This window comes from Amblyomma maculatum, chromosome 3 (assembly GCF_055883805.1).
Source record: "Amblyomma maculatum isolate TAMU_Amacu chromosome 3, ASM5588380v1, whole genome shotgun sequence".
NCBI lineage: Eukaryota > Metazoa > Arthropoda > Arachnida > Ixodida > Ixodidae > Amblyomma > Amblyomma maculatum.
In genome coordinates, this window is record NC_139346.1 from 94,051,387 (window position 1) to 94,076,784 (window position 25,398).

General features: G+C 46.6%; 1 long non-coding RNA gene across 4 annotated transcripts; it reads left to right on the top strand.

The window, feature by feature from the left end:
• Positions 1-273: 273 nt before the first annotated feature.
• Positions 274-20,407, top strand: LOC146195345 (uncharacterized). Of its 4 annotated transcripts, none has more exons than XR_014705999.1 (5): positions 274-379; positions 4,082-4,215; positions 8,602-8,758; positions 9,003-9,190; positions 20,131-20,407. It is a non-coding gene; the product is annotated as an uncharacterized LOC146195345 (long non-coding RNA). The 4 variants fall into 4 exon arrangements; XR_014706001.1 differs by having other exon boundaries at positions 4,082-4,210; XR_014706002.1 differs by lacking the exon at positions 8,602-8,758 and having other exon boundaries at positions 278-379; positions 4,082-4,210.
• Positions 20,408-25,398: the final 4,991 nt, after the last annotated feature.

Sequence of the window (25,398 nt, forward strand, 5' to 3'; positions counted from 1 at the left end):
CAACTTATACCATTAAACGCTGGATAATACACAAAACAACCAGCAGTTATTGTGTCACTATCTACGTAACCAAGAGGCAGAACAATGTGCTTAACAAGCATTTCGAAGCTCTTTTAAGGCTTTCTCTTTGCTGTAAACAATGTTTTTCATTGTAGCTTGCATGCAAGGAGTTGTCAAATGTTGGTCACTTGTAAAAAGTGTTTAGCATTGATGCAGTGCAGTGCATGAAGTAAGCTTGCAAACATCAGCTTCATAATTACCTATAACGAGGTTGCAAACTCTACTTGACTTGTTTCTGTTTGCATGTGTTCGCAGAGAATATTGAAATGGAATTGGATACCCACCTTGCACATGGCGGAAGGGCAGGGAGAAGCAAGAGGTAAAGGCACTGAGGATTGAAACCCCTGTGTTTATCTCTGAATATTGCCTTCTGCTTTTGCTGTTATGTAAGAAGTGGTACCTGCAGCAGTCCCAAAGATGAGCTGCTTGGCAGCTGGCTAAGCCATGATGTTGTACAGCTGGAATACCTCTTTTGAAGGGCTTTTGGGGCCCCAGTGTTGAGTTTTACCTGTCTCTAAAGATTAGAAAAACATTGTTACAGGATGGGAAGCTAGTGAAGAAAGAGCATGACCGATGGTGATGGGATGGGATGGTTTTTAATAATGGGAGCAGGCCTGGATCAAGTGCTCATGCCTGTGCCACTGCTCGCTTCATCTTCATTGTCCTTAGCAATATTCAGTGTCGAAAAGAAATTGAAGATGTTGGTTACTTTCCTAAACTTGACTTGCTGCTCATTAATTAGATGTCTGCACGTACTCTAACAGTGAGACGACTTGTGACAAGGCCAATGTTGGGAGCATGCCCAATCCTTCCCTTAAAGCATGCCAATTTTCATGCTTCGGGTTGTTTTGTATTGGTCGTCAAGAATGTGCTTCTAGGTTCTTGTTGCACTACTGGCACCCCGCTGACTAATTGGCATGGTCAGGCGCGTCTCATGCACTTACCCGGGAGCTTTAATGCAATTATGGTTATGCTTGCCTTCAGCACTTTTAACCGCATCTTATTAAAAGGCCATATTAGGAAAATAAAACAACAAATGCAGTGCTGTAAACAGCGCATTTCTAAAATGGCAATTTACTGTCTCCTTACATTTTAAGGGCCAGGTGAGAACTGTGGTCTCGATTTAGTACTTGGGATCTATATACAAGCAGAAACCATAAGTTAGTGTAACGTTGAGGAGAACAATAGAAAAATTCTCTGAACATTGCACCCACATTCCTTTCCCCGCTCTCCCCTTCCGGTTGGTCTGTTTTGTCTGTTGTATTCTGTTGTATAACACCCCCGAAAAATATTTCTGGCTAGGCCACTGGTACCAAGAGTACTGTCACCAACTTGTCCAAGCTTCCTTATCTGCTAATTTGATTCAAATGTTGCAAAAAGCAGTTGTGCCTTTACGAGCCACCACACTCCATACGTATCATATGAGTGGACACTGCCACAGTTCTCATGAATGTAGTTTTGCAATAGAGCTACATATTAAATGATCTACCAACAAGGAAAATGGTTGGTATATTTATTGCATCAGTTAAGGGGTCGTCGCCAAACATACAGCACCTTAGAGAATTCGGCACCAGGTGTTTGCATAAGTGATAACTCATGGACGGATGCAATTGATATCTTGAGCAAGTATGAGCAATACCCACACAGCTAGTTTTCTATATTTTGTTTTTATCTACAATATTACTCTGATTCATTGGTATTGTGTATAGGTGCTCCCCAGTGCATGCTCAAGTTTGCAACATCTTGTCTGCCTGTGCAAATATAAAGAAGCAGCGACGTGCAGACTGGAACTTTTTGTAATGAATGCGTTGCATGCGGCAGTGTATTTATGCTAATACACAGTACCGAAGATGTGCATTATCACAATGGTGTGCAAGTGGCCGAGCAAGGGAACAATAGGCACCTGCTCGCACTGGTGAGTCAGCAGAATGCCACTGCTGCAACAGTGCCTTGCAGCATGCCCCTGGCAATCAATAAGCAGCTACTCAGTGACAGAAAAATAGCATGCTTGTTGGTAACGAAGGACACGCATGGTCCTAGAGCCAGTCTCGTCACCTGGTGTGTTACCATGAGTGTGTGCATGATATGCTGCTGTGGAGTGGTCCAGTAAATTTTGTCCTTGATGGCAGACTTCTGTCCATAACACTTAAGAAGCCAGAAGGTAGACATGGACAGTATCTTTGTACATAGTGTAGGCACATGAAGTAAACATTCCACTGCATGATATTTTGTGCAGTCTGCTACACATAAGCATAGGGCTTTTCCTTCACTTCCTTTTATTACCTGTTTATATAGCTTGTGGTCATGGAAGTAAAAATATTACCAAGAGTATTTTCTTTTGCATTGCACGGCCAAATAAATCAACAGAAATAGGAAATGAGAGCTTCACTTCTTAATTTCAGTGTTGTAAATAGCGGCTAGTGACTCTATTAGCTAAGGATGCATTGCTTAGTGTGTTATTTGAGTGGCTGATTTTTGGGGTGCTCAGCTCTTGATCTGAAGCTTTTCTAACTGCATTCAACTTTCTGGTTGGCTTTTAACTATTCGTATAACAATGTTCAAGTAACTGTGTTCTATTTGCTTCTTTTTGCACCCCAGGTTTTTATGTAACCCCCCCTCACATAATACTCCAGTTGGAGCCTGTGAGGTATGTGAGTAAAAAAAATACAGTAAACCCTCGTTAACACGGACTCGCATATCTCGAAAAATTGGTTAAGTTCAAAATTTTCCACGTCGCGCTTTCACCTCCCATAGGTACTATGTACTGACTCCCGTTTATCTCGAAGCATTTTTCGGGCATAATGCGGATATGTCGAAATTTTGACCGCAAAGATCGAAGACACAGGTCATTACCAAAAAGTGATAGGGGCTCCAAGCGAGTGCTTTGTTCTTATATTAAGTGCTGAACGCAGTCACGTTTAAAGAGCGAATACAAAATTCCCGCAGACGCAGCCGTTTTTCACCTTGGGAGCAGTCGTAAGCACCGATCGCACGCGGGGGCTGATGGGTCTTATTGGGCGTGGTTTGGTCAGCTGCCCTCCGCACGTGCATACCGGCAAGAGCAAATTAGTGATTGTGTGGTTCTGTTTTGTCGCGCCATATTCACGAAGCGTTGACTGATTTTTGTTGTATATGTGGTGTCCGCAACAAAGTTGAATGCAGCGGCGGCAACCAACGGCTTATGCGATGCGTTTAGCAGCTAGAGGACGCTTTTGTCGGGCAGAATGCCAACGCGAAGCTGGCAAGCATTACCCAGTTCTTCCTTCAAAAATCATAAGGTTGAGTTTTTCCTGAGAGTTCTTTTCCGTTTATTACAAGAGCTCCCTTAGTGCAGTGGAGCGTTGACAGGCGTGACAGGCCGAGGGACGCCAAAGCATTCCGCTCGGCGCTGTCGCGCTCAGGTTCTGGGTTTGTAGAAAATTTCGCGTATCACCCAGAAGCAGCTCGCTAGGCAGCCAATCGCAGAAGGCTTTGGGCTACTCAATTTCCGTCCGTCCTAGTTCTTTTTTTTTTGTGAGCGAAGTTGGTTTTCCTAGTCCGATTTGAGCGAAGAACCTGCAGACGCTCACTTCGTCTGATCCGTGCATATATGAGCGCATCGAGACAATTCAGTAAAAGCTTGGTAGGGTAGTAAAGGAAAATAAATATGCTAGTGTGGGTAGATATTAATTTTCTAAAGGAGCAAGAGGAAGTCATTGCTTCCATCGCAGTGTAGTAGCGCACCGCTGAGCTGTGACCTTCTTTTTTTTTTACATGCAATGCGCTACAAAACCATTCATCACCGTTTTACCATACGTCATGCTGTTTAGTGTTAAAAGCTGGATATAGCATAATTGTACTCCCCCTGACTGGCCCAATTGACCTTCATTTCCCCAGCTAGGGAACTGGAGATTGCGGACGCTTTATTAATGTGTGGAGCTATCCATGGTAGCTAAGGAGTTCAGCTCGGTTCTGCTCTCCTCGTCTGAGTTTTTCTTCCTGTTTTGACATGTAAATAATGTATATAAAACTTCTTTGCCAGCTCTACCTGCTGCTCCCCGTCCGATGTCTTGTCCACCTGATCACGCTACCCAGAAGCCTTGGCCCCGAACCTGATCGCATCAAGTGGATGGCTGCGGTGTAATGGTCTGCGCCTCCAGTCCTGACTCTGGTACAGTACGTGCATGGTCCTTCTCTTGGAACATTGCCAGGTTTTACAACTTGTAGATATTTGTAAGCTTCGGCAAATGAAGGGTGGTTTTAGAGGCAGATTGGTTTCCTCTAACCACATAGTGCAGGGACTTGCCATTGCTGCAGTAGTCATGGACTGAAAAAAGTTGCACAAACTGGAGCTGGTTTTAATCTTTGGGGAATTGGGCATTGACTGTGGGCTCATCCGCAGAAAACCAGAACTGATTAGGGCAATTGAGGACATCGGTGCGGACGCGGAGGAGATAGCAGAATGTTGGGAGCTTATTCAAGAAGAGTTAAAGAAGGCTGAGGAACAGGAGAAACTCAAAAAGGATCTTGAAGACAAGTAGAATGAAAGGGAGATCGAGAAAAAAACAGCTCGATCTGCAGTTAGCACAGGCAAAATACACTGGGAGACACACACCAAACTCCGTTGTGAGTCAGGAAGTGTTAAAATAAATAACCTCTTGCTACCGTACAAACTAGGAGAAGACATAGGGTTTTTTCTCGTAAAGTTCGAGTGGGCGTGTGAAAATGTTGAGTTATCATCCGAGCTTTGGCCCCAGAAGCTGCTGACCATCCTCCCATGTGAGGCAGCCCAAGTGCTTGCTCGTCTGGCAAAAGAAGGAGCAGCCGACTATGCTAAAGCAAAGGCAGCGCTTCTCAAAAAGTACCGCCTATCCTTCAGATGCGTTTTGCCGCCATTTCAGGGAAACCAGGTAACAACGTAATCAGTCGTTTCCGCATTTCACTTACAATCTGAAGGCAGACCTGACAGAATGGTAAAAGAGGAGAAGAGGCTTTCGGAACTCATGACAAAGTAATAGAAGTGAATAACGGCCTGGGGGGCGAGTTGGTGCATGATGGAATTGAACGGCGGCGCAACATGGAAACGGACACAGACAAGAAGGGGACACCACATGCGCACACTACCAACTATTTATTAAACGGAAAGGTGGCATATTTATACGTCCATCTCAAGCATCAGACTCATCGCCACAGTCCGCTCCAAACCCAACACGTGAACGCCGAGCACCACCAACAGGAAATCAGACAAGATATTTCTAACCTCAGTAGATAAACTATCAAAAACAGGGGAAAAAAAAAGTTTTTCTTTTTTTAAAATGGAAGGTAGGCCATATCTCATAGCAAATGCAGTGTGGACCGAAAACAGCAGAGTAAGACATGAGAAGCGACCAGCCCGAACCCTAACAAATAAAAAATAAAACTGTAAAACAATCGTAGCAAAAGCAAAGTCAAAACAGTTAAGCAAAAGCAGTCAGAACCCTAAGCCAACAACAAAAGACGATCGTAGCAAAAGCAGAGTCAAAACAAAAGAAGCAAAAGCAGTCAAAAAAAAAAAAGCTAGGCCAACAACAACAAAAGACGATCATAGCAAAAGCCGAGTCAAACAAAGGAAGCAAAAGCAGTCAAAAACCTCTACCAACACCAACATTCGTAGCTCAAGGAGAGTCAAAGAAATGAAGCAAAAGCAGTCAAACACAATCGTGTACCAAAGGCATAGTTAAAAAAAGGGGGAGCAAAAACAGTCAGGAAATTGTTGTTTTAGGCTGTTGTTTTAGGTTTGACCGCTGTTGTTTCTTTTGTTTTGACTGCTTTTGCTACGATCGTTTTTAGTTGCTTTTAGGTTCCTGACTTTTTGCTCCCCCTTTTTTTGACTACGCCTTTGGTATACGATTGTGTTTGACTGCTTTTGCTTCATTTCTTTGACTCTGAGCTACGAATGTTGGTGTTGGTAGAGGTTTTTTGATGCTTTTGCTTACTTTGTTTGACTCGGCTTTTGCTATGATCGTCTTTTGTTGTTGTTGGCCTAGTTTTTTTTTTACTGCTTTTGCTTCTTTTGTTTTGACTGCTTTTGCTACGATCGTCTTTTGTTGTTGGCTTAGGGTTCTGACTGCTTTTGCTTAACTGTTTTGACTCTGCTTTTGCTACGATTGTTTTATCGTTTTATTTTTTATTTGTTAGGGTTCGGGCTGGTCGCTTCTCATGTCTTACTCTGCTGTTTTCGGTCCACACTGCATTTGCTATGAGATATGGCCTGCCTTCCGTTTAAAAAAAAATTTTTTTTTTCTTTCCCGTTTTTAATAGTTTATCTACTGAGGTTAGAAATATCTTGTCTGATTTCCTGTTGGCGGTGCTCGGTGTTCACGTGTTGGGTTTGGAGCGGACTGTGGCGATGAGTCTGATGCTTGAGATGAACGTATAAATATGCCACCTTTCCGTTTAATAAATAGTTGGTAGTGTGCGCATGTGGTGTCCCCTTCTTGTCTGTGTCCGTTTCCGTGTTGCGCCGCCGTCCAATTCCTTAATAGAAGTGATCTGCCTGGAACAATTCTATAGCTGTCTAGGAGCATGAACGTGTGTGTGGGTGCAAGACAGGCCGGGAAATAAAAGCTTAGAACGTGCAGCAGAGCTGGCCGAAGAATTCCATGCTAGGTGGGAAACGGAGTGATCGCGTTCTCGGGGAAACCCTAAAGCAAACTAAAACGCGAACCCAGACTGGAAACCTAGCAAGCGGCACCTTGGAGCGAGACGAAAGCCACAGGGCAGAGTCGAGTAACTACCCTAAAGTGACAGCCGACAAAGGGAAGGAAACAAAGAAAAATCGGTCTGTTTCCGATGCAACGAGCCCGTTCACTTTGCCAACACATAGGAAGTTGAAGGTTTTGTTCTCTTCGGCAGATGCAGATGAAAAAAAAACATGCGCCTGCTAGAGCCATACCTAAAAGATGCAGGTTAATGGGAAGCATTGTCGGGTTCTGAGAGATTCCGCGGCCATCATGGACGTAATCCACCCCACATACGTGAAGGCAGCTGACTTAACGGGGGATTGTGCATGTATTAAACAGGTTCCTGTAAAGAATAGCCCATGTTTGCCGGTCGCACGTGTCAGAATAGGCCCATTTGGCATTCTGGAAATAGAGGCAGCGGTATCACGGAACCTGCCAGAGCAGTTTCCGTACCTCTTTTCGAACAGGTCAGAGCAGATGCTGCAGGAGGAAGGTCGTAGCTTCGGTGACCGAGCCGTCCAAGCGCTCACTTGATTGAAAGCCCGCGAAATTGCAGCTGAACTAAGCCGAAAGAAGAATGAGCTTTCTCTCGCGATGGGCCAGGCAGTGGCAAACCAAGGTAGTATCAGATTTTGGCAGAGTGGCTCAGGTCAGTGACAGAGAGGACTTTGAAGGCAAGGAATCGGGCACCGTGTCCTCGAATGAATCAAGGGAGATAGCGTCTATTGTAGTGCAGCCACGTGTGGAACCTTTGTTAGCTCTGGCAAAAGTCGATAGACGATAGCAGCCGAGCCGTAAAAGACACGGTAAAAATGAAGATAAATACGAAAAGCATTTGTGGCGAACACCCTTCCTCCCAAGTGTGGCACAGCTTCACAAAGGCCAACCTAGAATGCCCCAAGCTAGGGTGGCTGCGGGAAAAAAAAAAAAAGCTGCGGAGAATTGAGCGGCCGAGAAGGATAGAATGAGTATGAGAGAAGAATAGGAAATAATGAACGTACTGTATGCATGAAGTGCATGTCATAGCCATCGTACAAAAATTTTGAAACCGAAGCAGCGATCTACGTATTCTAATTCTATAGGAAACCATTTGGGAGTAGAAAAGAGCAACTTAATAAGATGTGCATGGTTCTTAAATGAACAATATGTATACAAATGGACGGTTGAATAGTTACAGTAATGGAGTGTTGTGCTAGAATTCTTTACAGCCGTGACCGCAATAAATATTACTCATATTGCTCTTAGCTTTAAGCTCTGGCATTGACAACTCTATCCAAAGAACCGACTGGTAGTGACAGGTTGTTTACAGCTGTTGATGAAAACATAGGCCATCATGATATTATTGCAAGCATGTTTGCTCCTTTTTGTACTTGGTTATTACAAGCAAACTTAATTTTGGTCCCTATTCCTAGGGACGCTGCACCTCTTACAACACCCACTGTTCAGTCGCTTTCATTTAAGGTACAAACGCGCCACTGCTGCTCGGTACCTTGGATGAGGTTTTCAATGGGGTTACCTCTGATACCTAGCAATTGCTGTAATATTTATACCAACTACTGCAGTGAAAAAAAAAAGGTAACACTGCATCACTGTAACTGCTGCATGCACCTTTAAACGTGCCTTAATTTTATTGCCTATTCTTATGGACACATGACCTCTTGCTATTGCTTTGTTCAGTAAGCAATCGTCTTTCATTGCTTCAATTTCTATCTCTCCACCACTTTCTTGTTGCTCCGGGTGTGATCATGTGATTTCATTGTTCAAATCGTATTGTTTTATCACATGTGAAGGATTTAGCCTATACATAATGTTTTTTTTTTTTTTTTTTTTTTTTTTTTAGATGCGCATCGGGAGTGTTTTCTACATAGAAATGAATCGATTGAGTTGTATGACTGGCGCGAAAACCGACAGTTTGGCACCCCCAAAAGATCTGTGTCCTGTGGTTGGAAGGGGAATAAAGAAGAGGATAATCAGTGGAAAAGCCTGCCTAACAAAAGGTAGCACTGCATCACTGTAACTGCTGCATGCACCTTTAAATGTGCCTTATATTTATTGCCTATTCTTATAGACAGTGGACCTCTTGCTATTATTGCAGTAGGCAACCGCCTTTCAAGCTTTAATTCCTATCTCTCCACCACTTTCTTGTTGTTTCGAGTGTGATCATTCGATTTTATTGTTCAAATCATATTTTATCACGGGTGAATGATTTCGCCTACACATACATGCTTTCATTTTTTTTAGGTGCGCACTGAGAGTGTTTTCTACGTAGAAATGGATCGATTGAGTTGTATCACTGGTGCGAAAACCAACACTTCGGCACCCCCAGAAGATCTGTGTCCTGTGGTTGGAAGAGGAATAAAGAGGATAATCAGTGAAAAAGCCTGCCTAAAAAGTTACAAAGATGACGCAAAAGCGAAATGCTGATCAGAGTGAGTGATTACTTCTGGTATCCCACTTCACTTGCTATGTGATGTGACTATATGAAGCACCTTAGTATATTTTGTGGTATACTCGCTGAAAATTGTGTAAATACTAAATTTTTCCTTGTTCAATTAGTTTGAGTGACGCACAAATTGGATTAAAACGAAGTCATTCACACATCTAATGCCCATAGACATTACATACGTGGATGACCCCATAATTGTGTTCATGCAATAGTTTGTCGAATACATTAATATGTTAAAAGTCGCCTTTTTTACTGTTAACCGGAGTAATACATATGCTCCATATCATAGCATTATTTGCCTATAGTTTGTAACTGCTCTTTCTTAAATTGTATTCTACAAAGTATATGTGTGTCATCTTGTACGTCTATTTAACTCACGAACAATTTGCGATCGAATTCCTTTTGTGATGTTGTTTCAGCTACAAATAACGAATAACAGTTGTGACAATATAGGTGGCTTTAGGTATAACGCGTAGCGCAGAAATCTAATATATGCGATGATATTTTTATTCACCGCATTGCCTAAACGAACATGTTTAAAGAGACGAAATGAAAACAAATATGCATGTCTTCGGACACGAACAGTAATCGTGGTGCCATCACCATTTTATTTTAATTAAATTTTCCTATGTCGTGGGCTAATGTCTCGACACAAAGGAAAGACCCTTAGGTTTGCAAGATGCAGCATAGTTTTCCCGAAAAAAGAAAACAAGAACGCCTATCACTAAAGAAAACACCGTTTTTTGTCGTTTCAAAAAGTTGCACATTTGGAGGCCTGCTGCTTGCGCACTAAAATTTTGTCATCCATTGTTTTTTACTCACCAAATCAACATAACTTTTATTTGTATAAGAAGTATTAAAAGCTTGTTTCATTGATTCAGTTGATTTAGTAAAAAATCGCAAACTTTGCTTCAGGAGCAACGCACTACAAAAATGTTAATTTTCGACCTTACATACTGGCGTACAGTTGAACCTCGCTACAACGAAACTGACGGGGCGCGCGAAAAATTTCGTTAAAGCGAAATTTCGTTGAGGCGAAAACAGCCCAAAAACACTGTGAGGTTGGACCACATAGTGCCAAAACATCATTTATAGGGGAGGAGCTCGAAGAAAAGTCCCGTTTCATCGGCATTGTATATGTCTGATGTGGCACATTTCTCCATTAATTCCGGCACAGTAGCTGATGCCCAAGCAGATGCAGCGTCGGCGTCTGATGAGGCGGACTCGCCACACAGCACTTTAGCGACGATTTCATGCCTGGCCTTAAAACGGGTCAGCCACCCTGAGCTGGCTTTGAAATCATTGATGCCCAGCATACAGGCATAGCCAAGCGCCTTTTGCTGCAGCATGTTTCCGCTGACCGGCATCTTCTTTGCGCGCACGTCGAGGAACCACGTGTAGAGAGCCTTCTCAAGGTCCTCGTGAGCCGCTTGCGTCAGCTTTTTCCGCTTCGCGGATGTCCCCGAAGAAAGAGCTTGCGCTATCGCGTCTTTCGACTTCAAGATCGTTGACAGCGTGCTCTGTGAGATGCCGAAGTCCGCTGCAACATCTCCCTTTTTCCTGCCGCTGGATGCCGCGCTGATAATCCGTGCCTTCTCTTCAAGCGAGAGGAACTTCCGCTTTCTAGATGAAGTCGCCATGCTCGCATTCATTACAGCGCACTAGCAGCACAAGCACGAGTGAAAAAAACTAGGGCAAACGCGCTGCTGTTGCCAGGCTGCTGCGTCCTTTGGCAACGGATTGGTTGCGGCTCTGGATTGGAAGAAAACGGGAGCTTGCCCCCGCGCCTTGTCGCAAGGCAGCCAGCCCGATTGTCATCAACACCAAGCTATGGCGGTGATCATGTGCGTTTCAGTGAGTGGATTAGTTGGGTCCAGCGAATGTTTAGCGAAACAAAGCAGCGTGGGCCTATGGAAGTACATAGATGGGCGGCGATATGCTTGTTTTATTGTAAGATATATTTTTAAATCGAGCTTCGCATAGCAAAAATTTCGTTGAAGCGGAAACGCGCCCCAAAAATGATTCGTTGTGATGAGAAATTTGTTCCATTACTTTGTATAGCAAGCTGACGGGGAATTGGAAATATTTCGTTGAAGCGAAAATTTCGTTGAAGCGACGTTCGTTGTAGCGGGGTTCGACTGTAATGCGTTACGTTATTTGCACTAAAACATTCTGTGTTTATTACGCAGGTTATATTGTTATTTTAAGGCAGAATCTGGAGCTCTATGCTGGTATGTGTGTTCTTTGTAACACCTCCAAAATTATTATGCTGGAAAGAGATTTGCTTATGATTATAATTATAAAAAATTACACATTGAAAAATGACCTTCAAAATTATATGAAGGAAAGAAGCCAACAGTCGGCGAGGCCGAGGAAAGCGTTGGGGCTGGTACTTTTGTCTTTTTTTTTTTAATGTTTACTTGGATAATCACAGAAATTATTAATGTAATCTGATTAGGGGAAAGATAATTAAACACAAAGTAGAAGAAAAAACAACGTGCCGATGGTGGGAACCGAAAACACGACCTCCGAATATTGCGTCCGGTGCTCTTCCAACTGAGCTACATCGGCTGCTGTCCCCCCTGCTACTTTCTTGGGTATTTATGTTGTCCGTATACGAACCTTGAGAGTGTTCACCGGCGCCACCCTCAACCATAGCGGTGGACGTGGAACGGCCTTTGTTACCGCCAGCGTCACATAGAACGTGATCAAGAGCGAGGGCGAAATCTGTGCTAGAACCCTGTTACGCTACCTATGGCTTCAAGACTGCCAGAACTGAGACCTCCGTACGCTAAAAGCAGATCAATTAAGGGGAAATGAGGGTGCTCGTTATAATACATGAAGGAAAGAAGCGAATAGTCGGCGAGGCCGAGGAAAGCGTTGGGGATTGTACTTTTATGTCTTTTTTTTTTAATGTTTACTTGGATAATCACAGAAATTATTAATGTAATCTGATTAGGGGAAAGATAATTAAACACAAAGTAGAAGAAAAAACGTGCTGATGGTGGGAACCGAACCCACGACCTCCGAATATCGCGATTATCCAAGTAAACATTAAAAAAATAGAAGACATAAAAGTACCATCCCCAACGCTTTCCTTGGCCTCGCCGACTGTTGGCTTCTTTCCTTCATGTGTTATAGCGAGCACCTTCATTCCTCCTTAATTGATCTGCTTGTAGCGTACGGGGGTCTCGGTTCTGGCAGTCTTGAAGAGCGTAAGAGGGTTCTAGCACAGCTTTCGCCCTCGCTCTTGATCACGTTCTATGTGACGCTGGCGGTAACAAAGGACGTTCCACGTCCGCCGCTATGGTTGAGGGTGGCGCTGGTGAACACTCTCAAGGTTCGTGTACAGACAATATAAATACCCAAGAAAGTAGCAGGGGGGACAGCGGCCGATGTAGCTCAGTTGGAAGAGCACCGGACGCGATATTCGGAGGTCGTGGGTTCAGTTCCCACCATCGGCACGTTGTTTTTTCTTCTACTTTGTGTTTAATTATGTTTCCCCTAATCAGATTACATTAATAATTTCTGTGATTATCCAAGTAAACATTAAAATAAAAGACATAAAAGTACCATCCCCAACGCTTTCCTCGGCCTCGCCGACTGTTGGCTTCTTTCCTTCATGTATTATAACGAGCACCCTCATTTCCCCTTCAATATTATAGTATTGTTAGTTATGGTCAAAGCTGAGGAATGGAATACAATATTAATAAACTTGATTGAATACTACTGCACCTAGCAATAAAAAAGTGCAGGACAGAGAAAAAGTTCAGCCTTCACTTGCGTTCTGTCATGAATTTGACAGAAATAGCGAATAATTCAATTTTAAGCTATATTAAGTCTTTGCCGACAAGCAGAAAAAGGGTTTATAAGCTCTGACAAGGCTTTAAATTTTACTTAAGGTAGAATGTAACTAAATTCAGCAAATACTAAATTGAAGATTTGATGCCTACTCCATGAGGTGGAGCCATATAAGCACATCTATAGAATAAAAACAGGCATTTTTATGTTTCTAATAATTCATTTTGCAGAATTGAATATATTTACTGACTCGTATTAACAAAGTAGTTTGCATTGTTTCCAGAGATTTTGATACAAATCGATGTTGTGGCAGTTTCTTCAATTCTAATCAGTTTTCCTTATTTTACCATTTTTTTTTAAATTTTGCCCGATTTCAATATAATATGCAGAAAAAAACAAATCTAGAGCTTAAAATTTTTTTAGAAATAAAGAATGGAACCTTGATAATCTAGAGATAGTTTCAGTGCCACAATATTATTGGATCTTGCAAGAATGCAGACTGAATTTGGCCATTATCAGGACAAGCACTTGGTTTAATATTCAACGTTATATTTTTAAACAATATAATGCAACACATTTTAGTCCGTGATATTTTTGAGGCACTGAAGATTCTTGACCGGGATTTGAATGAAAATCGAATATGATCCTTTTTTTATTTGCAGCAAATTTACACTTTACTGCTGTTTTCGAATTTTGGGCAATTTTGATAAGTTGTGGAGAACACACCTTGCGGTCTGGAGCTCCAAAAATTGCTTGGAATTAAGAACATGCATTAGGAAGTGAAAACATATTTAGTGCAACCAACCTAAGCATCATATTCCAGTATATAAGATTAAAAATGAATATTTTTTCAGCCCATTGCTCTTGAAGCAAATTTTGCGATTTTTAATAACTCAGCTGCAAAAACAAGACGGGTTTCTAATAGTGTTTGTAAATGTAAAACCTGCATATATTTAGTGAGTAAAACATACATGACAAAATCGTGGTATCCAATCTTGCAACATTTTGAAATGACAAAAACAGCGTTTAATTTCTACCTCTAAAGATATACCGTACAATTTTTTTGTTTTCAAGGAAACTACGCCGTATTTGCAAAGCTAAGGTTAATTCCTTTGTTTCTGATATTTGCCCATCACATACAAAAATTTAATTGGAAACTAAAGATGGTCATGGGACCTCGATTATAATTCTTATCTAAGGCACCCATATATACGCTGTGGGAAAGCCGCTATCAAGGGCTTATTTTTAAAATTACATATTTCGAACGGTTGTGCCATCTAAGAAAATTTGAAAGCTAGGCGCACCTTCGGTGTCTCCAGCCCTCACTTTCTGTTACAGCTGCATTTGCGAAGCTGAATTAATACGTTGAGTAGTTTATTTTAGCCACGTATATTGCACTGTTGCGTGTCAATTTTAAGAAAGGCCGCAGTGACGCGATTCTCGTAGTATTTGTAAGTGAAATCTGTAAAGCTTACAAATCTACCCATTAATATGCTCTCACGCAGATTTTATGCATGGTACATTACACCTGCTGTGTCCGATAGCTTGAGACAAGGGTTAGAAATAAACCATTGGAAACAGGCGATGGAAACCGGGGGTGCATTGCTGGCAGCCACTTCGCACAGCGCAGTACATTTTTATTTTCTGCATAGGAAAGTGAGGTTATTCTCTCCAAGTACTAAATATTCACTTTAGACAATAAATAGGACTTACAGAGTCGGCGAGCACGTTCGGAAACCCCTGTTTCAATATTTGCGGTTAGAAACCTCATGTGTAACTTTTTATTCGTCTGCAGAAAAATTCTGGGTTGTGTAGATACCGAAACCGTTACCAGCCCATTCGCGCACCTCAATTGCGCTGCTCTCAACATGATTTTGAGCGGACGAAACAACCTGCCGCTATGATGGCTGGCCCCATGCATGAGTAAGGGTGATATGCTGGCAATGGTTGCTTCACGTCGGCCCTTTGGCACACATGAAGGTGCGAGTTACAGTGAGCGCGCCGAACTTTGCAATGCGGATAACGACTACAAAGCGGTAAGGATATAAATGAGTGTGAAATGGGTTTTACTGAGGGTTCAAAGGAATATAGTCCTCTGTAAGCTGCACGGCGAAAGCACAGGAACACAGTCCGTCTAGGCACAAACCAGCGAGCTCGAGCAGCGCAGCGGCACTTCGTTCTCTTCCTCGTGTTTCGTGACATCTGCTCTTCGTTCACTACAATTTCCCCGGGAGCGAAGAGGAGCCACCCTGGCGACCTATGGTGAGGGCAAGACGAGCGGGTCGTAGTATGTTTTGAGGCGGCTCACGTGCACAGTTTCGCGGCCGCGATGATGCATGTCCGAAGAGGGAGTGAGTGGCTCCACGATATAATTTACAGGGGAGGTTTGGTGAACGATGCGGTAGGGGCCGTGGTATTCAGTTCGAAATTTCGATGACAATCCCGGTGGGGTGCCAGGAACCCAGAGCCAAACGAGGGACCCTGTAGGGAAAACATGTGGCGTCTGATCTTTGTCGTGACGATGCTTTTGGCGGCCTTGAGATTCCGTTGTTAAACTGCGGGCCAGCTGGCGACATTCCTCCGCATGCTTTACAGCGTCAGAAAGTGGAGTCCACTCGGAGGAGTCTGGACGATATGGTAATATAGTGTCCATCGTGGACAAAGCCTCACGCCCATAAAGGAGGAAGAAAGGGCTAAACCCAGTGGTTGACTGCGTGGCGGTGTTGTACGCGTACGTCACGAAAGGAAGAACAGCGTCCCAGTTAGTATGATCGGCGGCAACGTACATCGTGAGCACATTTCCAAGAGTATGATTGAAGCGCTCAGTCAGCCCCTTAGTTTGAGGGTGATAGGCTGTGGTGGTTCGATGTATGATGCGACATTCGGCCAGTAGAGCTTCAACAACATTGGAAAGGAAGACTCGGCCTCTGTCACTGAGCAGCTCACGCGGCGCGCCGTGGCAAAGGACAAAATGATGAAACAAGAACAGGGCGACCTCACGGGCAGTAGCGGTAGGTAGGGCAGCGGTCTCCGCATATCGGGTGAGGTGGTCGACGCCGACGATAATCCAGCGGTTCCCAGAGACTGTGCAGGGAAGTGGCCCGTAAAGATCAACGCCAATGCGATCAAAAGGACGGGCCGGGCATGGAAGGGGTTGTAAGGGGCCAGAAACACGAGGTGTGGATGGCTTGCGGCGCTGACAAGCGATGCAGGAGCGGACATATTTGCGAATATAACTGTACATTCCGCGCTAATAGTAGCGTTGAGAAATTCTTTGAAACGTCTTGACTACACCAGGATGGGCACACTGAGGGTCGGCATGGAAAGAGGCGCAAATTTCATGTCGTAAATGGCGGGGAATGACGAGAACCCACCGTCGACCATCAGTCATATCATTGTGGCGGTAGAGAAAACCATCTCGTAGGGCAAAGTGTGGTGCTTGACGGCGTAAAGTCCGAGAAGGCGCAGCGTTGGGAGAAGTGGACATGATGTCGATAAGAGATGCGAGCCACGGGTCTTTGCGCTGCTCCGCAGGCATATCGGCGATGGTTAGAGTCGAGAGGACGGGATCAGCTGCCGTGGAGCAAGCAGGTTCGCTGGATAGGGGAAAACGAGACAGAGCGTCGGTGTCCATGTGTTTACGGCCAGAACGATATACAACTCGAATGCCAAATTCCTGAAGGCGGAGGGCCCATCGTGCAATGCGGCCGGACGGGTCTTTAAGAGAGGACAGCCAACATAACGCGTGGTGGTCCGTGGCGACGTCAAACTGGCGACCGTACAAGTAGGGTCTGAATTTCGTTAGTGCCCACACAATTGCCAAACACTCCTTTTCTGCAACTGAGTAGTTGCATTCAGCTTTAGAGAGAACACGACTCGCGTAGGCGAAGACGTATTCCTGAAAGCCGTTTTTTCGTTGAGCCAAGACAGCTCCGAGGCCAATGCCACTCGCATCAGTATGGACCTCAGTGGGTGCGGTCGGGTCGTAGTGGCAAAGGATTGGTGGTGATGTCAAAAGATGGCGCAATGCGGTGAACGCTTCGTCGCACTCGGCTGACGAATCACTTAACTCACTGTTTCCCCCTAGTAGCTTCGTCAGGGGTGCAATAATAGAAGCAAAGTTCCGTATGAAGCGTCGAAAATACGAGCACAGACCTATGAAGCTTCGAAGCTGCTTGAGTGAGAACGGTTTAGGAAACTCTGCGACTGCGCGCAGCTTGGCCGGATCAGGACGAACACCTTCCTTAGAGACGATGTGACCCAAAATTGTCAACTGCTGGGCACCGAAGTGACAGTTCTTAAGATTCAATTGTAGGCCAGCGTCAGTAAGACAAACCAAAACTTGCCGCAAGCGCTCTAGGTGCGTAGCGAAGTCAGTGGAAAAGACAACAATGTCATCCAAGTAGCAGAGGCAGATGTGCCACTTGAACTTCCGCAAGATGTTATCCATCATTCTCTCGAATGTGGCGGGCGCATTGCACAGACCGTAGGGCATCACATTAAATTCAGAATAAAGGCCATCCGTCATCACAAATGCGGTCTTAATCTCGGTCACAGGCGGCCATTGGTACTTGCCAGTAACCGGAACGTAAATCAAGGGATGAAAAGTACTCGGCACCTTGGAAGCAATCAAGAGCATCGTCTATACGCGGAAGGGGGTGATTGTCCTTGTGGGTAATTTTGTTGAAGCGTCTGTAATCGATACAAAAGCGAAACGAACCATCTTTCTTCTTGACTAACACCACTGGTGAAGACCAGGGGCTTTGAGATGGACGGATCACACCACGTTGTAGCGTGTCCTCAACTTGCTTATTGATCACGCGACGCTCTGCCGCTGACACACGATAGGGGTGCTGTCGAAAAGGCGTTAGAGCCGGTCTGAATGTGATGCGCGACTGTGGAAGTGTGGCCGAGAGGTGTGTGGGCGGCGTCGAACGCGGAGAAAAATGTCTGTAAAAGGGCCGCAAGCTGCGTTCGGTAGGTGGAAGGAAGGGCGTATCGATGGCGGTTCGGAAGGAGTCATCTGGCAACGAATCAGGCGTCGAATCGGACTGCAGAGCATCGATGTAGTTACCACATTTGGTCTCGGAGGCATCCAGGTCAGAGAGAAGGTGGGCTGGTTCAATGGAACTGGGAGATTCCCCACCTAGCAAAGTAATCGGGCGCGGAGACGGATTGTAGATGAGTAGCTTCGTGAAGCCACCATGAACATCGAGAACAGCAGACGACAGCGGCAGGTGCTTGCGGTGGATGAAGGATGCAGACGGCGTAAACAGAACACTAACGGCTGACACGGCAGAACACGAAAGAGGTACAAGGGCACAAGCTTCTGGAGCTACGTCGACATCTTCAGCGATGGTAAGCTTTTGAGGACACACTGAACGGTTTTCGTCGTGCAGTACGTCGCACAGTGCAGAAAATTCCACTTCAGCTCGGGCGCAATCGATCACGGCGTTATTTTTAGACGAAGTCCCATCCAAGGATCACATCGTGAGAACAAGACGACAAAACTACGAACTCGACACTGTATAAAAGACCTTCAATGACGACACGCGCTGTACCGTCTGTTGCAGAAGTTTGCGGCCCAACGCGCCGGGCAGAGGAGCAGTATCGCTCCCGAGAGGCGGCGCTGCGCCCGCCGGCGCTGCCTGGTGACGTAGCTATAAAGAGTGAGGAGGCTTGTTCTCTTCCCCTCATCCCGCGGCTGAGAGCAAAGATGTGCGATATCAACCGCGGGATGAGGAGAAGAGAACAAGCCTCCTCACTCTTTATAGCTACGTCACCAGGCAGCGCCGGCGGGCGCAGCGCCGCCTCTCGGGAGCGATACTGCTCCTCTGCCCGGCGCGTTGGGCCGCAAACTTCTGCAACAGACGGTACATGCTGCTAAAGGTGCAATCCTCTCTTCGCTGGCAGTGCGGAGCGACAAACCGTTAAATGGCGTTGTAACTTTTCGTAATCATCGGCAAAGTCGCTCATGAATCACAGACACTGCAGCACCTGTATCGACCAGCGCATGTACAGGCAGACCATCGATAGAGATTACTATAACGTTCGTGGGCAAAATATGAGGCCTTGAGCTTTTCGCAGAGCAAGCAGTTCTCGCCTCATGAACCGCGGAACTTAGTTTCCCTCAACAGCAGGGGTGGTCGCCAGCGCATTGGTGACAGTGACCTGCGACGTGGAGAAGGAGAACGATGGGTCGTGTACGAACGCTGTTCGGCGTCGTATGCAGGTGAAGACGGAGCAGAATGAAGTAGCGGTGGGGAGTCCTCCAAAGACGCAGGCTCGGGACACGCAGCCATGTGGCGACGGCACCGACGAGCCACGTGTCCAGGGCAACTACAGTAGTAACTTGGGCGATTGTCCGAAGTGCGCTACGGGTTGTAATAGCGTGGAGTCGCAGGATGAAGCGGAGCCTTTTGAGGAAGCGGTGCATGGCGTAGGACAGTCTGCACGGGTGGTAACGGCTGAGGCGGAGGCCGCGCAGCTACTGCCGCGTGGGTCAAAGGGGCTGGGACAGAAGGTTGGCTATATTGTAGTGGTGCTCCGACGTATGTCAAGGGAGCGACAGCAGGAGCTTCAGGAAGCGTGGGAAGTACTGAGACTTGTTTGCGGATGACTTGCTGCAACTTTGGAACCAAAGGAGGGGAAGCGTCAGGACGATGGGGAACGAGGGATGTATTTTTGGGGTTTCCTATTGTACTGGGGAACAAAATGCAGACGTGAGGGTTCTTTATCGCAAATAATGAAACGTGGTTTGAGCCGGTACTCTTCAAAGTAGCAACACCATTTAATGTGTAAGTCATTAATCAGTAACTTAGGTAAATAATGTCAATTAAGGATTCCAAACAAAACCTTTTCTGTGGTGCTCAAGGTAGCTTCCAGCGATATGTATTTGGTTTCCTTCCCCTGCCTCAGAAATGTCTTTTTTCCCCCTTGGATCAAATTTGCTTACACAAGCAGTATATGTGTAAAAATATATCATCCGATGACTACATCACTACTGATCCCACTGAAGGTCCTTATAAATGCTTGAGTGACAGCCTTTTATCACTTTAACAGGCTAGAAAATTCACATGAATACGGAATAAAGGCTGATATTTTCTTTCGTATATTTTCTAGGATGCCTGAGGAGAGGCAGCGTGTACCTGAGTGACGTCCTCTCCAGGAAGACCGCGGCAGCAGTCAAGCGATGGCTCGTAACAGTGAAGTAATGGGACGGCAGGCACAACGAGCAGGGAAACGTGACATCCTTAACTCAGCCTAGAAGCTGAATGCCAGAATAAATTGCTGTGAAGCCTCACAAACTTAGTAAGCTGTAAGTGCCATTTTGTATTAGGAGGGCTTTGAGCCTTTCGAATATTTAAGAAAGACCAATAAAAAGTGCTGTTTAAACCTACATTTGTCGATGCACAGGCTTTTTTAAGCTACGTACGTATGGGTTGCTTTTCACCTGCCCGGAGAACAGCATTGCTGATGCCACAAAGTTAGAGCCCGCTTGGAGGAGAAGATGCGCATCTCAAAATGCTGCCGCAGCACTAATTTTCAGCAACAATAGCACTGCGGACGTTTTAATGGGTAAACGATAGGCCATGGATGAGTAGATCACTAATTACACATGGATAGGCCACTGGGCAGCGTGTACTGCCGAAGTAGTTGGGCCATGTGGGTAAGCCAGCGCCCATGCATGACCCTAGCGCGGCAGTAGGCTGGCCAAGTCGGCAATACTCATTGGCCCGAGGTCTACTGCCGATGGTGGATAAACCACCGGCCAGCGAGTACCACCGACGAGGTTGGGCCATGTGTGGATAAGCCATGGCCCATGCATGACCCAAGTGCGGCAGTAGGCTGGCCAAGTCGGCAAGCCATGGCCCATGCATGACCTTAGCGTGGCGGTAGGCTGGCCAAGTCGGCCATACTCGTTGGCCCGAGCTCGATTGCCAATGATTGGCCATTCTTAGGCCATTGTCAATCCCCGACCTTGGGCTGAGGTTGGTCGCCTAGGTTGGCCCGGTGAGTTTCAGTCGGCCATATTGCCAAGGGCCGAGCGCGGGCCGACCATAGGCTTGCCGCTTGGTGCTCTCATTAGGAAGGAGAGCGTCCTGCTCGGACTTGACATATTTATGAGGGTCGCGAAGAGCGACCGTCACCTTCTCCTCTCCCCGCATTGGAACTCCGGGGTGGGCCCGGCTCGGCCACCCACGGACCATCGCTTCCGGGAACCGCGGCTGGGTCACGTGACCACGTTGTGCGGAGTGCGGCCAGCAGAGGTGAAGAAGAGTCTTCCTCCAGCAGCAGACGAGACCGGCTGCTCGGGGAGCCCGCTACCTTTTAAGGGCCTGGGGCCCTCTTCGTTTCTTTGGGTCGCTTTTATTTAAATAAAGACCCGTTTTAAACCTTCACGGAGTCCGCAGCCCGTACCTCGCAATAATCTGGTTGGCAGCGGCGGTATCAAGACAAGGCTGTGGGACGACAACTGCTGACGGAGAGCGTCTTCAACGATCCGGGATCAACGGAGCTCCGCTACGTGGCTCAGGGAGTCACCTTCGTCACAGCGCAACGTGAAGGCCAGGCGTGAAAGCAACCGCTCAAGAGACAACTGCTGACGGAGAGCGTCTTCAACGATCCGGGATCAACGGAGCTCCGCTACGTGGCTCAGGGAGTCACCTTCGTCACAGCGCAACGTGAAGGCCAGGCGTGAAAGCAACCGCTCAAGAGACAACTGCTGACGGAGAGCGTCTTCAACGATCCGGGATCAACGGAGCTCCGCTACGTGGCTCAGGGAGTCACCTTCGTCACAGCGCAACGTGAAGGCCAGGCGTGAAAGCAACCGCTCAAGTGGACAACTGCTGACGGGAGAGCGTCTTCGACGATCCGGGATCGACGGAGCTCCGCTACGTGGCTCAGGGAGTCACCTTCGTCGCAGCGCAACTTGAGGGCCAGGCGTGGAAGCAACCGCTCAAGGAGCAACCTCGACGATCTGGGATCGCCGGACTTGGCAGCTCGTGACTCCGGGAGGCACAGCGGCCATCGCAAACTCTTGGTTGGGTGAGTGCTGGAGCGACTACATATTGCCAGACGAGCTAGAACTGGGTTCTGTTCGGGCAAAATTTCATTAATCACCACTGTGTGTGCGATTAGTTGAAGGCTTGGTAGTCGGCTTTCGACAACCATGGATATTAAGAAGTTAAGTAAGGATGAACTTATGGCAGCTGAACTTGGTTTAGAGATAAGCCAAAGTAGGAGAAAGCCAGAAATTCGCCTCGCTATTGAGGAGGTAGGCTTTGAAGAAGACGAGGTAACTGACGCTTGGGAAAAGATACGCCGAATTGAAAAAGAGAAAGCTGATGAGCGAGAGAAGCAGAAGGAGAAGGAAAAGAGAGAGGCCGAGTTGGCAGCTGAGAGAGAGAGTAAAAGAATGGAACTCGAGATTGAAAAGACAAGGCTCGAGCGGGCAAGAATAGAACGCGGGGAAAGTGCCGTCACACCTCAGGGAGGTAACGTAAAGATGACGAACTTGCTTCAGCCGTTCAAAGTTGGCGATGACATCGCTCTCTATCTCATCAATTTTGAGAGGATGTGCGAGAGACACAACATTAGCCGTGACATGTGGCCGGAAAAGTTAATGGCATTGCTTCCCGGAGAACCTTCGCAGGTCGTAGCACGCTTGAGTGCTAGCGAAGCGGGTGACTATGATTTGGTGAGATCAAGCCTGCTCGCGAAGTACAGGATTTCAACGGAAGAGTTCCGGAGGAGATTTCGCACGTCTCGAAAAAAACATCATGAAAGCTTCTTAGAATTCGCCTGTACATTAAATGACAATTTGACGCAGTGGGTGAAAGGTTCAAAGGCAGAGGAATTCAAAAAGCTGAAAGATTTGATCTGCCTTGAACAATTTTTTGAGACCTTACCTGAAAACATTCGTTTGTGGGTCAGGGACAGGCAAGAGGGACTGTCAGTAGAGAAAGCGGCGCAGCTTGCAGATGAATATGTGGCAAGCCGCAACTTTAAGCCAGGTAAGGCTGGGCAGGATTTCAGGAACGAGAATAAGGGGCAGAAACTCTACCATCGAGAGCAGCAGAAGCCTCGTGTAGAACCCCGCGTCAGAGAACATGGTTCACTGCACCCCGATACTTCACGCAGAGCCGATGAATCAGGTAGTAAGGAGAGTAGTGATCATTCGGAAGAATTTGAAAAAAGGAGGCCCTTGGCATGTTACAACTGTAAAGAGCCAGGGCATTTCGCGCGAAACTGCACGAAAGAAAGGCAGGTGTTCGCTTCAGTGAGAGACCACCCGAGTAACAACGAACTCCTGAAACCGTACACTAAGGAGTGCACTGTAAATGGTCAGTTGTGCAGAGTTCTCAGGGATTCGGCCGCAACCATGGACGTAGTCCACCCTAAATTTGTTGCAAAAGAAGACTATGTGTCGGAGTGTGCGTGGATACGTCAGGCAGTAAGTGAAGATTCCGTTTGTCTGCCAATGGCTAATGTTAAAATTGAGGGGCCATTTGGCACAGTAAACACAGTAGCGGCTGTGTCGAAGGGTCTGCCCGAAGGCTACCCTTACCTTTTTTCAAACAGCTCGGAATCATTGCTAAATGAAAAGGGTTGTGGCTTTGCTGACACCGAAGCCCATGTGATGACTTTAACTCAGGCTAACGCGCGACAACGTCCTCAGAAGTTGATCTACCAAGATCGGGAGAGTTCAACTGATGCCAGCAAATTAGTTAATCCGGAGGTAGTAGTGGAACAGGATAAAAAGAGACCTGAAAGGTCGGAACAAAGTGAGGCTGACCAAGCGCACACGTCACTGAGCCGTCAGCGTTTTATTGAGATTGAAAGTGAGTTAAACACTTCTTTTGTCGCTCCTACTGCATGTAGCCTTGATCAGCTACTTGAGGCAAACAAAGGGCAGCTGAGGTCGGAGCAGAAGGCTGACCCGACTCTAAATGTATGTAGTGGCGATTTGACTGAAGGAGTCTCGTCACAGAACATTTCCTTCCGGGAGAAGAACGGGCTTTTGTACAGGCATTATGAAGACAAACGAGGAAAAACCGATTTGGTAACCCATGATATCGAATTGATATCCGAGGATTCTTTCAAGTTTAAGCTATACCTGTCGTCTGTTAGAACACTAGAAGTTGTGAGGAAAGAGGTCGACAGAATGCTGGAACTCGGGGTGATTAAGAAGGGAAGCGAGAACGAAAATGTAGATGGTTTGAGCAGAGGTTTTAAGCTACGAGGCGTTAAAAAAAAGAAAAAAAAAGAAAGAAAGCCTCTCAGAACTCTCGTTTAGTTTTGTGTTGTATTTTTTCCATGTGTTGCCGAGGGCCGAATACTTGGTCGGGGAGGACCAGCATGGGGCACAAATTCTGTAAACGACGTCTGGCAGTCGTTCGTCGCTTGGGCACCACCGACCAGGGGTTTCCGCGAATGTGTGCGTGCAAAGCGAGCGCGAGTGTTGTGCTTTGTGTTGGCCTTCTTCCGACCCTGCATCTGGGGACGCAGCCTCGGCGAAGGACTTCATCCGGGGGAGGAGTCTGTTACGTTCCGAGTAGCTGGTGGCTGTGAACACTAGAAGACTTGAGCATTGTGCTGCGAGCGCGCCAGCAAACCCTGCGCGCCACGGGGTGCCAGCGAGGGCACGGTGCTCTCATTAGGAAGGAGAGCGTCCTGCTCGGACTTGACATGTTTATGAGGGTCGCGAAGAGCGACCGTCACCTTCTCCTCTCCCCGCATTGGAACTCCGGGGTGGGCCCGGCTCGGCCACCCACGGACCATCGCTTCCGGGAACCGCGGCTGGGTCACGTGACCACGTTGTGCGGAGTGCGGCCAGCAGAGGTGAAGAAGAGTCTTCCTCCAGCAGCAGACGAGAACGGCTGCTCGGGGAGCCCGCTACCTTTTAAGGGCCTGGGGCCCTCTTCGTTTCTTTGGGTCGCTTTTATTTAAATAAAGACCCGTTTTAAACCTTCACGGAGTCCGCAGCCCGTACCTCGCAATAACACTCTTTGCTCGAGTGTGTTGTGGCACAAGTTCAATTAGAAGATTATCAATGTCGGTAATCGCTAAGGGATGTGAGATGGTGGTGAGAGAGCGATTAACTAAAAAGGCTACTCGAGAGGGAGCGGGAGGTGTAGGCAGAATGGGTGTATAGCCGGGGAGGGTGAGTGGGTTGGAGGGTTCCTGTAGAGCAAGGATGCCGGGTCCCGTAGCATAGGACGGCAGTTGGTGGACTACATGACGCTTCTGGCCAAAGCCCCGGCAGTTCCACTGCCAAACAGTAAGATTACGGTTTCGATATGCCCTCATGAGAACATATCGGAGGAGTAGTCGAAACGGTGGGGTGGGATTCCTGAGCTATAGCAGGGAGAGGATTTTCCTGTCCTC